This window comes from Natrix helvetica, assembly GCF_964273705.1.
Source record: "Natrix helvetica genome assembly, chromosome: 1".
In the NCBI taxonomy this organism is placed as follows: Eukaryota; Metazoa; Chordata; class Lepidosauria; order Squamata; family Natricidae; genus Natrix; species Natrix helvetica.
The window spans coordinates 1,343,503-1,354,827 of NC_138548.1; the positions used below are offsets into that span (position 1 = coordinate 1,343,503).

Consider the following 11,325-nt stretch of genomic DNA (forward strand, 5'->3'; position numbering starts at 1 on the left):
TGGGTTTACACCGTCTCAGCCTTTTGGCCACAATAAATCTTTTCTTGATCTCAGGCTCTGGGTCCTTTGATTTTCTGCAACAATATAGTAGGAGAAGCAGACTCTCTCCAATTAACAAAGGCAGGATGCATGGGGGGGGAGTGTGTGTGTGTGTGTGGTGCCTCCCCCCCCCCCGCACCCCGTTTTGTGTCCCAGGAGGCTTCAGGGAGGCCATTGGGTGTGTGTGACACATGCATGCGTGCGTGGGAAGAATGGGGGTCGTGGGTACATGAACAGGGGGCAGGGCAGACCGGGGGGGGGGGGTCGCGCATGCACTGCATTATGGGTGCTTTCGGCACGTGGTGACAAAAAGGCTAACCATCACTGGCTTAGATAGATACTAATATATCAAATGCTTATTTTATTTCTATGAACCCAACATACCTTAAAATGAAATTTGTTACTTCATATGTCACTCCTTGAATTTCTTAAACCTTACAAAATACCTACTATAATACATAAGTGGTTGTCCACTAGGACTCCAAGAGTTACTGCTATTGAGCCAGGTACCACCTATATTACACCTCTGCATTTGGGGGGTGTTGTTTAAATGTAGAAGTTTGCTTTTCTCACTATTGAATTTCATTTTGTTAGATAGGGCCCAACGCTCACACCTGTCAAGATCCTTCTGTATCTTAAATCCTGCCTGAGCAGGGAATTGGACTAGAAGACCTCCAAGGTCCCTTCCAATTCTACTATTATTCTATTTCTGTTCTAGCTATTTTCTGAAGTGTTGGCTATTCCTGCCAGTTTGATGTCATCTGTAAATTTATTGAGTGTTGAGCTCTGGTTAACTTGGCTGACTTCCCAAAGCGAAAGTGTGATGCTCAGAGTTTGGGATGGGAGACCACCAGGAAATTTCAAGCGGGGAAACAAAGATCCCGGAAGAAAGAAAGGGAGAGCCCTCGCACACACTTCCACCCTGCTAGCAAGAAAACTCCATGGTGGCCCAAGCCAAAGCTACCAGGAATCAAGGTATCTTTCTTTCTTTCTTTTTTGCAGTATGTTAAGGCTGGCTGGGGGATTCTGGGAGTTGAAGTCCAGGCATCTTAAAATGGCTGCCTTTAAAAAGGAGGGGGGGGAGAAATAACCAACGGCGGACCCGGAAGTGCTCTCCCTCCTTGCACCTCTATCCTTTGCGAGTCTATGGAGAGGAGCGGCGAGGCGGGCCTAGGCGGCGCCTGTTGCTGGGGGAAGAGCGTGAGTCTGCCGGCAGGCCGGCCGGTGCATTAAGTCATCCCGGCAGGCTCCGCGCGCCTCCGATTCTCCTCCCCCTTCGCCTCGTGTTCTCTCTCTTTTCTCTCTCTGAGGTAAATCCAAGATGGCGGCTAGCAACTCCCACGGGTTGGAGGCCGAGGCCGTCGTTGGGCCCCAGCGCGGGTTTTTCGAAGAGGGGAAAGGCCGCTGCGGAGGGAGCGCGTGCGAGGCGGCCCTCCCGGGCGCCTTGTACAACAGCCTTGCCAGGTAGGCCGCTTCTTTTTTTGTAATGGCGGTTATATGCCGCAGTGGTTATGCCCCTGCTTTTTTTCCCTCTGCCCCGGTAGGGAGGCTTCTGTGCTCTGTGTGTGTGTGTATGCACATACATACACATATGTGTGTGTATATGTGTGTATATATATATATATATATATATATATATATATATGTGTGTGTGTGTGTGTGTGTGTGTGTGTGTGTGTGTGTGTGTGTGTGTGTGTGTGTGTGTGTGTGTGTATTTATGTATGCATATGTCTGTGGTTATGTGTGTGTGTGTGTGTATAAAACGTGTGTATGTATATATGCGTGTGTGTGTGTATATATATATATATATAGTGTGTGTGTATATATATATTATATGCGTGTATATGCATATATATGTGTGTGTATTATATGTGTGTGTGTGTATATAATATATGTGTGTATATGCATATATACATGTATGTGTGTGTATCTATTGCGTGTGTATAAAAACGGACCATGGCTCCCGTCATGCTCCAGCTGGGGATAATTGGGCTTGGAGTCCCTGTCCCGTCCCGTCCCCCTCCCCGATGTCTGACTCTGGAGGAGGAAGGAGTCCTGAGGGGGGGGGGGATCCTTGTAGGTTGTCAGAGGCTTTTGGGGGGGGGGGGAGCTCATTCGAGAGGTTTTTGTTTTCTACAACAGCCCGACCAGGATGACCAGGGCTGGAAGGAGCCACCTTCTGGTGCTGCCCTGCAAGCTTTTCATGCCTGCTCTGGGCCTCCCTCACCACAGTCCTGCGAGGCTGCCCAGGCACAGGGAGAGGGTGCTAAGGGGTCCTCTTGGACCCCCCTTGGCTCCCCCCAGTAGGAGAGACTGGAAGGATGAAGGAGCTGGCAATGGAGAATGATGTGCCTATTTTCCAGTGGGACAAATCTAGATGAGATCATTTTATTACAATTTATCAGAATTTTCAGGCCAAAGGGATTCCTCTCATTCAAAGAGGGAACCCCGATCTCTCTCGCTTACATCCCCTTTTATAGTCAGCATAACAAGCCTGAAAGAGGGAAATTAATTGGACAGGGTAACAGCATACATGTTTATTAAAATGAGGTCTGAAGGGGAATAGATTGTAAGGTGAAAGATTGCTTAGGTTTCACAAAAGAAGATAAGCCAGGCCCCAATTTGTACTAACAAACTTTTATTATCAGGACCTAGTCTCCAGCTTGTTTATGAATGTTAAAAGCTAATAAATCTTGAACATCACCTTGAAAGAAAGAATATAAATCAGATTAAAATACAAAGTAACTATGTTAGTTAACAAATAACAAAACCCATGTTTTGTTATTTGCCCCTCAATAGCCAGGAAGTGAGCACCCACCCCGTTTCAGATTTTAAAAACGTGTGTGGCTTTTCCTGTTCAGGATCCAGCAAAGTTCAGGCAAGGAGCAGCCTAAAATCATCGGAAGAGGTCAAAGAGGTGCCAGCAATGGGGACGTCTGAGGACGAAGAGCTTCCGCTTGGCAGTTCTAGAGAGTCTTGGAGACCTGCGTGATGTGCAGCCAATGGGCCACGATTGCGTGGAAGAGGTAAGTCTGGGAATTGAAGAGTTTTTGCCATGAGGGTGATTTTTAATTGATGTGTTGATTAAATTTATATACCTGCTGTGTCACAATCCAAAGCCACTCTGGGCCCCCTGATTCCTGGGGCTGGGCCAGTTCCATTGGGGCAAGATAGCTCCTATCAAATCAGTCCCCTTCTTTCTGTGACAGCTCCTCAAACACAAGACAATATAATACAATAGCAGAGTTGGAAGGGACCTTGGAGGTCTTCTAGTCCAACCCCCTGCCTAGGCAGGAAACCCTATACCGTTCCAGGCAAATGGCTATCCAACATCTTCTTAAAGGCTTCCAGTGTTTGGGCAACCACAACCTCTGGTGGCAAGCAGTTCCACTGGTTAATTGTTCTGACTGTCAGGAAGTTTCTCCTCAGTTCTAAGTTGCTTCTCTCCTTGACTAATTTCCATCTGTGGCTTCTCGTCCTGCCTTCTGGTGCTTTGGAGAATAGGTTGACCCCCTTGTCTTTGGGGCAGCCCCGCAAATATTGCTATCGTATCCCCCCCAGTCCTTCTTTTCTCTAGACCTACCCAGTTCCTGCAACCGTTCTTCATATGTTTTAGTCTCCAGTCCCCTAGTCCTCTTTGTTGCTCTTCTCTGCACTCTTTCTAGAGTCTCCACATCTTTTCTATATCGTGGTGACCAAAACTGGATGCCGTATATTCCAAGGGTGGCCTTACCAATATTGGGTTTCTCTCACCCCTCCCCCATCCAATCCTTCTCTTCAATAGACTAGACCAGGGGTCCTCAAACTACAGTCCCCAGGCCAGATAAGGCCTGCTGAAGCAATTTATCTGGCCTGCACATCATTCAAAGCGGGGACACACACTGAGCTGTGTGCTGGCTGGCTGTCAGATGTGCGACATGCGCAGTGTATGCACTGGTCTCCTGCGGGCCTGCGGCTACCTGATATCCACCTGCACGTATAATGAGTCCAGCGAGGTCTCCTGGACAGCGCATGCGTTGGCTGGGTCCTTTATAGTACTCTAGCTGTCTTAGCCTTTGCCAGAGGAGAGACAGAGACGGTTTTCCCGGTCAGTTGGAGGGGAAGAAAAACCAGGCAGCAGGCTGAAGATCCATCTAAAGGTCTGCATAACAAATATTAATTAGGACATGATTCTCTTAGTTATGCTGGCTTGTTCATTTAGCACTGTATTTAGGTTGCTACTGGAGATACATGTATAAGGACACAGAGGATGGCTAAGGTGAACCTGTTGCTAAGGCGTACTTTTATTTTTATTACTAATCAGGATGCCTTTATTGTGTGCAAATTATCAATAAATATAATTAATACAATAGTACACTACATATGATCGCCTTAGCAATCTTCACATGTCCCCATACACATTATATACACACTTTGTCTCCATTAGCAACCTAGCGGCAGTAATGATACATCTGATCTGGAATCTGGCGAGAATTCGCTGATTCTTGTGGCTGCAATGACAAGTGCAAGCGATCAGAAGCAGCCACTCGTGTTCAGAGTATTGACAGGCTGAGAGAAGCTGGCGCTGAATGCACAGGTTTGTACACCCAAGGATTACCACTAGCTGTATTCAAGGGGCGATCCTCCAATCCCAACCAAAGACAACCCCTGGGTGTGCAGCAGTGGTGGGTTACGGCTGGTACGCCCCAGTAAAGGCGTACCGGATCCTTCTGGGAGCACCAGGTACCGTTCCAGTACGGTGCTCCAGAGGGCCCCCCCCACCTACTCTCCTTACTTGTATTTGTCCCAACCGGGCCATTTGCACACGTGCACGAAGCGTACGGTGCCTGCGCAATGCTTCCCTGAGCAGATGAAGCGTCACGGGCGATGGGTGCACGTGGTGGACACCCGGCCCCATTGCAGCGTACTGGTTGCAATGGGATCCAGAACCCACCACTGATGCCTAGATCTGTGCGCTCACTAACAGCTGCTCTCCGCCTGTCATTATTTCTGTGTTATAGTGAACCCTATTTTTTGTAACGCTGCATTTCTTGGTATCTTACTAATAGCAATTTTGAAATCCTAGGAAAAGAAAAATGGACCCCTGAGTGCAGGATCTTCAAAGAACAGTGGACGTAGGCTTACTTTTTCATGCAGTACAAGGAAAGCGCTATTTGTTGGATCAGTCAGGATTTAGTGCCTGTGCTCAGGAAATACAATTTGCGTCGACACTACGAAACTCGACATAAAGACAAATATGATTGTTTGGTTGGACAAGCCAGAAAAGACAAAATATTAAAAGTGAAAAATGGATTGACAACTCAGCAAAATGCTTTTGTCAAGTGGAAGCAGATAAATATTTCATCATTGCCAAGATAACAGTGGGCACTGGCAGACCATTTGAGGAGGGAGAATCAGCGCCTTCTTTCTGGTGCCAAAGAGATGTGTCCAGAGAAGGCTGATTTATTTAGTACAGTGAGTCTTTCAGGACCTACAATTACACGAAGGATTGAAGAAACGGGGGGACAATTTGCATCAGCACTTGCAAAACTCCTCAAAAAAAACTTTGCTCTTTTTCATTGGCCCTCGACGAAAGCACTGATGTACGTGATTCTGCACAACTTCTAATTTTCATTCGTGGGACAAATGATTGTTTTGAAGTCACAGAGGAGCTTGCTGCCCTGAAAAGCATCACAGGAACAACAACAGGATGAGATATCTTTGAAAAGGTTCGCCAGACTGAATGATTTGGAACTGGACCGGGCTAAACTAGCCAGTGTGACAACTGATGCTGGTCCTAGCATGGTGGGGTGTCCGAAGGGAGTAGTGGCACACATTAGCAAAGAGAGGGACAAACACAACCACTCACTTCCAATAGCCATACACTGCCTCATCCATCAAGAAGCACTGTGTTGTAAACCACTGAAGGGGGACTCTGTCATGAAAGTTGTGGTGTCTTGTGTTAACTTCACTAGGGCACATGCACTAAACCAGTCAGTTTCTGGAACTTCTATCCGAGCTAAACGTTGCCCATGCAGGTATTTTGTACCACACCGAAGTCGGTTGGCTGAGTCGAGGGAGAGTTTTGAAACGTTGCCATGACTGACTTCCACAGTTTTCTGCTTTCCTGCTTCCAAAAACCAGAGACGTACCAGAACTCAAAGATGAAGAATGGAAAAGGCACCTTGTCTTTCTGACAGATGTAACAGAGCTACTCAACACTTTCATTGTGCAACTTCAAGGAAGGGGGAAGCTCATCTGTGATTATGCATTCATGTGTGAAGGCATTTGAGGTAAAATAGGACCTCCTCAAACAAATGAAGGAGGAAAACCTCTGTCATCTCCCTACTACTCAAAAGCTCTTGGCCGAAAACCCAACAGGTGCATTCCCAAACAAAAACTTGTGTGGATTCACTGGAAATGTTGCAAAGGGAGTTTCAGAGGTGCTTCGTGCACATGACCAGGACATACACAGCTTTTCTGGAACCCATTTTCTCTCAACATCGACATTGTTGATCTGATTTGCCAGATGGAACCGGCTGACCTACAGAATTGGGACACTCTGAAAGACGCATTCAAGTCAAGCAGCCTTAACTGATTTCTATGTATCTCTCCCCCCCCCCCCCCACCCCCAAGACATATCTCAGGAACCATGAACTCAAAATGGTAACCATCTTTGGCAGCACCAGTATTTTTCCCCCAAATGAAACATCTGAAATCCCCAACCAGATCCAGACTAACTGATGAACGCTTGCATCGCTTGCTACGCCTGGCAGTGACAAAGGTGGAAGTGGACATTGACCACCTCATCAGCCAAAAGCAGGCCCATCCTTCCCATTGAAATACCAGTAAGTTTATGTTCATTAAAATTGCTCTTCATTTTAGATATTGTATTATTATTTCATGGGGTTTTTTTTGGCACTACGAATAAGATCCGTGCAGTGTGCATAGGAATTGGTTCATGGTTGTTGTTTTTTCCAAACTATGGTCGGCCACCCCACCTCCAACAGTCTGAGGGACCCTGAATTAGCTCCCGGTTTGAGAAGTTTGAGAGCTAGACATACCTACTTTTATTTACTTGGAAAATTTGTATTGCTTCCTACTTGCTCAAGGCGGCTTGCAGGAAATAAAACAATATAAAAGAAATAATAATACAAATAATAACACACACACACCCCCAACCCCACTCATTCCAGCAACAACACACATTCATACTAACAATTTAATAGGCTCTGTCCCGATTTGGGTTCCTCATCCCAGCTGGCAACTCATGTCTTCAGGGCCTTCCAAAAGAGGGTCAGAGTGGGGGGCAGTTTGTTTTCCGAGGGGAGGATGTTCCAGAGGGAGGGAGCCACCACAGAGAAGGTAGTTCCCTCAACTCTTCATCATACAATTTAACCTCTAGACCCACTGATCATCTTTGTTACTCTACAACAAAGCTCTAGATTTCCATTCCATCTTAGGATGCTCAGTATGGTGCAGTCATTTCTCTGTACAATACAATACAACCAATAAAATATGTAAAATTAACATTAAAAATTAAATTAATGTTACAAAAGCAATTAAAATCATACAACCATGACAAGCATCAAAGGATGAGGAAGGGAATCCTAAAATGGCCACTTAACATTGGATTAGCAGTTTATAAACAAACTGATAGGCTTGCCCAGATTTTGACAGGTTGGGATTGCAAGTCAAGGCTGGGGTGCAGTAGGAGGGGGCAGTTTGCTTTCCTTCATTCTCTTCCCCAGCTGTGTAAGATGAAAACCCCCCATCATCCCCCACAAGCACAGTATAGTAACTGTGAGAGGGATCTTGGAGTCCTAGTGGACAACCATTGAAATAGGAGCCAGCCGTGTGCAGCAGCTGCCAAAAAAGCCAACACAGTCCTAGGCTGCATCAACAGGGAGAGAATCAATATCAACTGAAGGGTTAATACCACTTTATAATGCCTTGGTAAGGCCACACTTGGAATAATTGCATCCAGTTTTGGTCGCCACGATGTGGAAAAGATGTGGAGACTCTAGAAAGAGTGCAGAGAAGAGCAACAAAGAGGATTAGGGGACTGGAGGCTAAAACACATGAAGAACGGTTGCAGGAACTGGGTATGTTTAGCTTAAGAGAAAGAAGGACTAGGGGAGACATGATAGCATTGTTCCAATATCTCAGGGGTTGCCACAAAGAAGAGGGAGTCAAGCTATTCTCCAAGGCACCTGAGGGTAGAACAAGAAGCAATGGGTGGAAACTAATCAAGGAGAGAAGCAACTTAGAACTGAGGAGAAATTTCCTGACAGTGAGAACAATTAATCAGTGGAACAGAAGTTGCCTCCAGAAGTTGTGAATGCCCCAACACTGGAAGTCTTTAAGAAGATGTTGGATAGCCATTTGTCTGAAGTGGTGTTGGTTTCCTGCCTAGGCAGGGGGTTGGACTAGAAGACCTCCAAGGTCCCTTCCAGCTCTGTTATTCTGTATATGCTGTCGTTCAAGAGCCTCAGGTTAGGGAGGCTGTTCAAGGAGATGGCAAGCGACCGTCAAGGCAACATCAGTGTTCCTTTCTGGGGTTAGGCAGGGGCTGATCCAAGGTGAGTTTGGACTAGCGCCCTAGCCTAAATCCACCGGTTCCCATTTTGACTTAAGAAAATAGAAGCAAAGGTATTGAGCCTGTTTTCCCCAAGATAATCCTCTTCAGCTGCTTCAGCCTTTGGCCCCAGCAGATGTGGGTGAGCTAAAATCAACAAGGCTATGCATAGCATGAGGACCCAGATTGTTGGGGGGGAAAGGCTGACTCTGTAAACTGCTTAGAGCTGTAAAGCACTGTGAAGCGGTATATAAGTCTAAGTGCTATTGCTGTCTTTCTACCTACCTGTCTACCTACCTGCCTTGTCTGTCTTATTATCTATCTTAATCTCCCTCTCTTTATTTTATGTATCTTCTGTCTATCGACAATCTCTTCTCAAGAGCTCTGCTGATGCAGTGGTTAGAATGCAGGCTAACTCTGCCGACTGCCAGCAGTTCGATCCTGACCAGCTCCTGGTCTTCCATCCTTCAGAGGTTGGTGAAAGGAGCACCCAGATTGTTGTTGCATCTCCAATGCAACTATGATGGGAAGACCTTCCAGATCTTTTAAGGGAGGTCGCATCATTCACCTCACTATGCACACTTTTCATTTTGGAGCTTCTGTGGCTGAAGGTTATGCTCTAAACCAGGGATCCCCAACCCCCAAACTGGGCAAAGCCCCATCCGTGGGGTGCAGGCAGCGTGTGAAACCGCGACCCTTCCAGTCGGCAGGAAAATCTTTCTCCATGGAACCAGTCTCTGGTGCCCGAAAGATTATTGGGGGCAACTGGTCCAAACTCTGTGCAGACAAAAAAAAAACCCAAAAGAAGACAGCAGCCCTTGATGGCAATGGATGAATCTATTCTAGCCATTTCTACTTTCCTCCTATTTTTCCACTCTTGAGTTTGGTCACCGGATTAAAAAAAAAAATTAACGCAGACCATCTTGATGCATTTTCATGCGGATTTTTCCCAAACATTTGTGCACTTTTTTGAGAATTAACTACAAATACGAATTTACTAGTCCTAGAGGCCAGCATGAAGTGAGGTACCTATCAAGTTCTCTCCATCGGCAAATATCTATTTGTTCGTTTATAGTTGGTTTATCCTCCTCTAGTGAAGCCTCAGGGCAGCCGACAGAATTATAAAATAAAAGCAGTGCAAACTTTTTAGAATGCAGATTCAAGTTAATGTACTGGACTGTAACATTTGCTGGTATTAACATGTTTAGGTTTGTATGTTTGTGCACGTCCAAATACCTACCTCCCCTCCCTTTCCCAGAGTTATCCTTCGATAAGATACGTGGCCAATACATTTTATAAATAAATAAGCTAAATGAATAAATGATTAAACGATTTCAACCCTCCTTTCTTCTCTCCTGCAGTTCTCGGCACTTGGGCTAGATTCACAGTTGAAATGCCCCCGTTCAGTAATTGGATTTGTGCAGGCCGGGCTCTTCATGGATTCCCTGACCAAAGTTGGGTTTTGAAGAAGCAGGCAAGGCCGAACATTGGCACTTTTGAACTTTGGTGTTGGAGAAGACCTTGAAAACAGCCAAGGACAGCCAAGGAAACAATGGGACAAATCAAGCCAGAATTCTTACTCAAGTCCGGAGTTACTTCAGTTACTTTGCCAATGTTTTTTTTAACAGTTTGTTTATATATTTTCACATTACATACATAAGTGCTTAGTAAACAGAGTATTGTCTGGATCAATTTACTTTTATACAATGATAATCTTCCCGCTCCTAATTTCTACTCTACTGTTCAACCATTTATAAAACAAGTCCCGTGTTCGAAAATACTCTGTGTCTTCTTTTTCTTTTCTTTTTAACGTCAATCTATCCATCTCTGCACAATCTAAGAAAAAAATTAATTGCATTATCTGTGGGCGGTTTCCTCACTTTTCCAGTACTGTGCATAAACAATTATTGCTGCTGTCAAGCTATGAAATGCTAAATATAGATTCCCTTTATCATACTTTCTCAGATATTCTGCCTAGCAAGAACATTTCTGGTTTATAATCTATTTCTTTCCCAAATCTTTTGCCATTTGTCTAAATCTATAGTATCTCCAAAGCTTTTGCCCACACTACCCATGTTTCCCTGAAAATAAGCCCGTCTTATATTTTTTTGTTACCAATTTTTTTTGATACCAGGTCTTATTTTGCGGGGAGGGGGGGTTGTCTGTTGACTCATCTCACTTGTGCATGTCACCCCAGGTGATAACAGAGCTCCAGGTCGATCCTTGCTGGCTGTAGCAAAAGAAATGGGCCGAGTTGTGTGAGGCCTGGCTACAACTGTCCGAAAGTAAGTAGTAGACCAGCTACACACACATACACACCATCCCCACCCTATCTTAATTTATACCCGTGCACAGTGGGGTGGGGTCTTAATTGGGGCTTATTGTGGGGGGTAGGACTTAAATTGGGTGCACGTGTAAAAAGCTAGGACTTACTTTTTGAGTAGGTCATATTTTCGGGTAAACGCCATATCATTGTTTCCTTTACCTGTTCATCTTCCGTTTGTAAGCTTAACAATTGGCCAATGTGGAGGAACACTGGCCTTGGTGGGGCTCCCCTAGCACCAGCCACATTCTGGGCCTGGTCTGACAGGGAGGACCAGGGGCGTCTCCAAGGCTCAGTCGTCCCCAAGACAACGGCAGAAGCGGAGACAACTAGCTAATGTAATCAACAAATGTGAATTTGGGCAAAATCAGGGAGGTGGTGAAGGATACGGGGGGGGGGGGGCTGG

General features: G+C 45.6%; 1 long non-coding RNA gene across 1 annotated transcript; it reads left to right on the forward strand.

Annotated features, from left to right (window-relative positions):
• The first annotated feature begins 1,346 nt into the window (after positions 1 to 1,346).
• LOC309383262 lies at positions 1,347 to 10,374 on the forward strand. Its single transcript, XR_014173806.1, has 4 exons — positions 1,347 to 1,503; positions 2,901 to 3,065; positions 5,088 to 6,866; positions 9,958 to 10,374. It is a non-coding gene; the product is annotated as an uncharacterized lncRNA (long non-coding RNA).
• The last annotated feature ends 951 nt before the right edge of the window (positions 10,375 to 11,325 follow it).